The sequence below is a fragment of the Panicum virgatum genome, unplaced genomic scaffold (genome assembly GCF_016808335.1).
Source record: "Panicum virgatum strain AP13 unplaced genomic scaffold, P.virgatum_v5 scaffold_4026, whole genome shotgun sequence".
NCBI classification, from domain to species: Eukaryota; Viridiplantae; Streptophyta; class Magnoliopsida; order Poales; family Poaceae; genus Panicum; species Panicum virgatum.
Genome location: NW_024376359.1, coordinates 917 through 6,458, shown reverse-complemented (window position 1 = coordinate 6,458; position 5,542 = coordinate 917). Strand labels below are relative to the sequence as shown.

General features: G+C 42.9%; 1 pseudogene; it reads right to left on the bottom strand.

Moving 5' to 3' along the window:
• Positions 1-468: 468 nt before the first annotated feature.
• On the bottom strand, positions 469-1,168 carry LOC120694185 (annotated as a pseudogene).
• Positions 1,169-5,542: the final 4,374 nt, after the last annotated feature.

Below are 5,542 nucleotides of genomic sequence, written 5' to 3'. Positions count from 1 at the left end.
CAAAAGCGAAGAATTGTTCCGAATTTCCTTTCGGTTTTGGCGTACAGCTTTGAGTTTGTGTACATTTTACTTTGGGGGAACAGCGCCCGGAATGACTCCCTCGTTTTCTTCCTCTGAATCACTAGCCTCTCGGTGGATGAGCAAATGGAATGTGCCAATGTCACAAATTCCAAAACTATTTCATTTTTTGGTGAGTCAGCACAAAATTAATACACATAAAGTCGCTCTCTCTAGAAAAGTCCCCAACACTATAGCAGCCCCCTAGTGAAATATGATCTCCGTAGTATAGAACAGGCATAATCAACGCCAGAAAAAAATGTTACCAAACAGAGCACAGATTTAAGTTCAAACATCACTTATTCATGGTTAAGCCACACTGCTGCACCGCAACAACTGTTTCATGTAAACACACTAGTCCCAACCAGTTCACAAACCAAACACAGTTTCAACACAAACGACACAGATACTTCAAAGGCGGAGCACCAGGTGGAGAGTGCTCTCCATCTGAATGTTGTAATCAGCAAGGGTGCGGCCATCCTCAAGCTGATTGCCAGCAAAGATGAGCCTCTGCTGGTCCGGGGGGATGCCCTCCTTGTCCTGGATTTTCGCCTTGACATTGTCAATAGTGTCAGAAGACTCCACCTCAAGGGTAATAGTCTTGCCAGTCAAGGTCTTGACGAAGATCTGCATCCCACCCCTCAGTCGGAGCACTAGGTGGAGTGTGCTTTCCTTCTGGATGTTGTAATCAGCAAGGGTGCGGCCGTCCTCGAGCTGCTTGCCAGCAAAGATGAGCCTCTGCTGGTCCGTGGGGGATGCCCTCCTTGTCCTGGATCTTGGCCTTGACATTATCAATGGTGTCAGAAGACTCAACCTCAAGGGTGATAGTCTTGCTAGTTAAGGTCTTCACGAAAATCTGCATGCCTCCCCTAAGATGAAGCACCAGGTGGAGTGTGCTCTCCTTCTGGATGTTGTAGTCAGCAAGCGTGCGCCCGTCCTCGAGCTGCTTGCCAGCGAAGATGAGCCGCTGCTGGTCCGGGGGGATGCCCTCCTTGTCCTGGATCTTGGCCTTGACGTTGTCAATGGTGTCAGAAGACCCCACCTCAAGGGTGAGGGTCTTGCCGGTGAGGGTCTTAACAAAGATCTGCATCTGCATAACAATAACCAAACAACAGGTAATTATCTGGGCAGTAGACCAACAAAACAGTCTCAAGCAAACAGCAACATCATGTCATGCGTGCTCATCACCATCGAACCAAATATATCAAAACATAAGCATGACTAATCATCTGGTATTGAATCAATAAACAGCAGCAGCATGTCATCATCCAAGTATATCAAAAATAGGTAACAAGAGCATGCATGATCATCAGGTATACTAAAGAATCATCGAACAGCGGCAGCATGTCATCATCCAAGTATATCAAAAGAGCATGCATGATCATCAGGTGTACTAAAGAATCATCAAACAGTAGAAGTATTTATTTTCATTTATATAAGCATGCATATCTATTGTTTTAGGCATGCATGCATATCTAGCTAATTAACAGGAGGATGCATCTTGTGGTAAAAGCTACAACATCATAGAGCAGCAGCCTGTACCTACAACTAAGGATATATATCCATCCACCACCTTAATTATGAGCATGCATGTGGCACGCAGATGTAAACTGAATAACCCTAGAAGATAGTTGAGAAGATCTTATTCTACTCTGATCTACAGCAGTATTTTAAGACTGCAGCCAAATCAATCAGAAGAATCAGGGGGATAAACCCAGGTATCACCATCGAACCAGATCGATGCAAGTATGGGTAATACATACAAACACAAAACTAAAAACAAACGTCATAAGGTTAACTGCATCATAATTAGGAAAAAAAAAGAGAAAAGCACGAGAAGATCTAGCTAACCCTAGGCACCAACCCCGGCAAATCATCATCATGAGAACGGTCTCGTCTACGAACAGCGTAAAAGCACACCTACAATTCTCAGATCAACGACCTAAAAAAATGCAACCACGAACAGCACGACACGATGCAGCAAAATATACCAGATCTACACAAAAGTTCCACCTCGCAGCCATCTACGAACAGGGACAACGGCGTATCGAAAGGACTACTCCACCGCACGACTTATGGTTGTTATAGGCTAGTGCCTATAAGGACAATAGTTTTGGAGGTTGTTTCATGGTAATTTTATCATGCTTTATTGGAAACCTGCCACGATTTGCACAATGTTTTAGAAATATAATGTTCTGAAGCATAATCCTTAGTGGTTGGTGTAGCATGGACTTTCTAGAAGGCATATACCAATGGAATAAAGATGTGATGCTATGTTGGTGTGAGTCTACAAACATAGTGGTAGCTAATCTAGTGGTTCTTGATGTTTGAATCACGCTCATATTAAGGGAAGCTCGAAGACATTCTAGCTTTGATGTGGGAGAATATTATAGTGTCACTTTGGCGATTCTTCATTGGACTTAACTTCATTTCTTTTCCCTCCTATTTTCTCTGATGGATTGAGTGGAGCTAAGAAAGTGAAGCTAACTCATAGCCTAAAGTTTCAGGTTGTAGTGGAGGTATGAGTATTTGTTCTAGGATCATTAATGAGAAGATGGAACCCAATATTCTCAATAAGTGGATTATTTGAAGCTGAGTTTTGTTGTGTAGATGCTAATTGAAGCGATTAGCATGATTGATATACCAAAAAGGTTTGTTCCCTTGACAATGAGAGACCATGTGGTTGGAGCTGCAAGTGAAGAAAGTTAATGCTTGGATAGTGTTATCCCAAAGGATCCATATGTGATTCCTTAGTCTTTTCTTTTTCAATGGATGTGAAGGAGGTCAAGTATTTTTACCATCATCTACAAGAAGTTCAAAGACAGGTTTAGAGAATCATTTTCTCTAAGCTTAGTTCTAATAGTATGCACTTTGTTTTGAGGCATGTCAACAAGAATGTGTTATTATTATGCAGTTTTGCCAGATAGGGAAGGATAACCCTTGTTACCATGGTTAGAAGGCAAAGGATTCATCTGATGAGCTGCCATGTTTGCCTCCTAAATTGGACCCTCTATTTAGGATTAAGTTGATTTAGTGAACTCAGCCCATCTTTAGATCTCCAAATGGATGGTAGCCATTGAGAAAAAGGAATTGAAGAAATAGATTGGCGATCTTATAACATAGGGACTTATTAGACAAGTGCCTTGCTTTGAGCCACTCCTATGATATTTGTGGAGAAGGACAGAACCAAAAGGCTTTGTGTGCATTATGGAAGACTTAAGCAGGACGAAATCATTGCTAATCCTAGGATTGTTGCTACTATGGTCGAGTGGGAGAGATCGACAACTAACATAGATGTTTGAAGTTTTCTTGGTCTTCTAGATACTATCATCGGTTTGCAAGGCTGATGATGAAGCTAACTATGAAGGGCGCTCCATTTGTTTGGGATGATGATTGTGAGGTCAGTTCTTGTACTCCAAAGAAGAAGCTGGTGAGTGCTCCTATTTTGGTTTTGCTAGAGAGCGGAAAGTGTTTCCTAGTGTACGCGGATGCTTCCCGTGTCAGTCATGGTTATGTGTTCATGCAGGAGGGTAGGGTGATCTCTTATGCATCCAGGAAGTTGAGCATGAGGGGAATTATCCTACACATGATATAGAGTTAGCTGAAGTGGTTTTTGCATTGAAGATTTGGAGACATTTTCTCTATTGGTGTGTTGTGTGATATCTTTATGGATCATCAGTCTCAAGTATATTTTCACTCAGAAGGAGTTAAACTTGAGATAGTGGAGGTGGCTTGAGCTGATTAAGGATTATGATTTGACTATCCAGTATCATCCTGGCAAGGCAAATGTTATTGCAGATGCGCTCAGTAGGACCGGTGTTCCTAAGACTTGTATGTCTTTGATAGTTGATTTGGACCGTATGGGTATTTCTCTCTGCTATGCTGGTGTTGCCCATGAGGAGACTTGATTGTTGATTCAGTCACCGTTGCATGAGCAAGTGCGAGTGGCCCAATCGCAGGATCGCTTGCTTCAGGCTGTTTCGCAAGCGTATTTTGGCGGGGAGATCTCGTGAGTTCAGTATGGAGGAGGATGGTACTATTTTTTTTGTTAGGAGTCGTCTTTGTGTACCACAGAAAGCTGCAGTAAAAGATGGAGATTTTGAGGGAAGCACATCGCAAGTTCATATACAGTGCACCCTGGTGAGACGAAGATGTATCATGATTTAAAGCAAAGCTTCTGGTGGAAGCGGATGAGGGTTGATATTGCTAAATATGTGGCTTCTTGTGGTATATGTTAGAAAGTGAAGGCCGAGCATCAGAGTCTAGCTGGATTGTTGAAACCATTAGAGATCCCTATGTGGAAATGGGAGAACATTACCATGGACTTTGTGGTTGCTTTACCTCGTTCCCTTAGGGGTAAGGATGCTATTTGGGATGTAATTGATAGACTCACGAAGGTTGGCCCATTTTATTCCCATGAAGACTACAAATTCTGCTTCGGATTTGGTTCCCTTGTATATCAAGGAAGTGGTGAGGTTCATGGTGTGCCTAAGTCTGTTGTTTCTGATCGTGATTCCAAACTTGTTTTTGGAAAAGTTTGCATGGTGCTTTGGGCACCGGATTGGATCTCTGCAATGCTTTTCACCCTCGGACGGATGGTCAGACAGAGCGTACTATTTAGACACTAGAAGACTTGTTGCGATCCTGTGTCCTCTCTTGGAAGGGTAGTTGGGGAAGATCACTTTCCTTTGGCAGAGTTTGCTTATAATAATAGTTATCAGGCCAGTATCAAAATGGCTCCATAGGAAGCATTGTATGGCCGCAGGTGTATTTCCCCACTTTGCTGGGATGTCGTAGGTGAGAGGTCTTTGGTTGGTCCCGGATTGAGTACAACAGACTCATGATAAGGTACGAGAGACCTGTCTGAACTTGTTGACCGCTCATAGTCATCAGAAGACCTATGCAGATGTCAGACAGAGGGATTTAGAGTTCTCAGTTGGTGGTGAGGTTCTTCTCAAGGTGTCACCAACAAAAGGTATTGTTTGTTTTGGCACTAGAGGAAAGCTCAGTCCGAGGTACATTGGACCTTACATGATTACCGCTCAAGTTGGAGCCTTTGACTTATCGTTTGAAGGTGCTATGGACTAATCAGTCAGAGCGGGAAGCCACACTGGAATTGAAGGCGCAGATACACGAGAAATACCGGGAGCTCTTCGAGCCTGGTAAGTAATAGGTTGTTTATTTGTGGCTCTTTTCCCCAACCATGCGTTAGTGATGCTGAATTCGGGGACGAATTCCTTTAAGGAGGAGAATGTAACACCCAAATGGACAAAGGGCAAAATACGCTTTCTACATGGAAAAGCGTAAAGTTGATAGCCAAAATTATCTTTTTATCCATTGCTTGAATGGACAAATAGACATTGTGGTTGCGTAGAGCTCGTCGAGATATTTCGTTTGACTATTTACATGACACATTTGGAGTTTGGATGAACAAGTTATAGTTTTTTTAGCTGCCAGGCGGGCGGGCCCATGATACAGTAGCCAC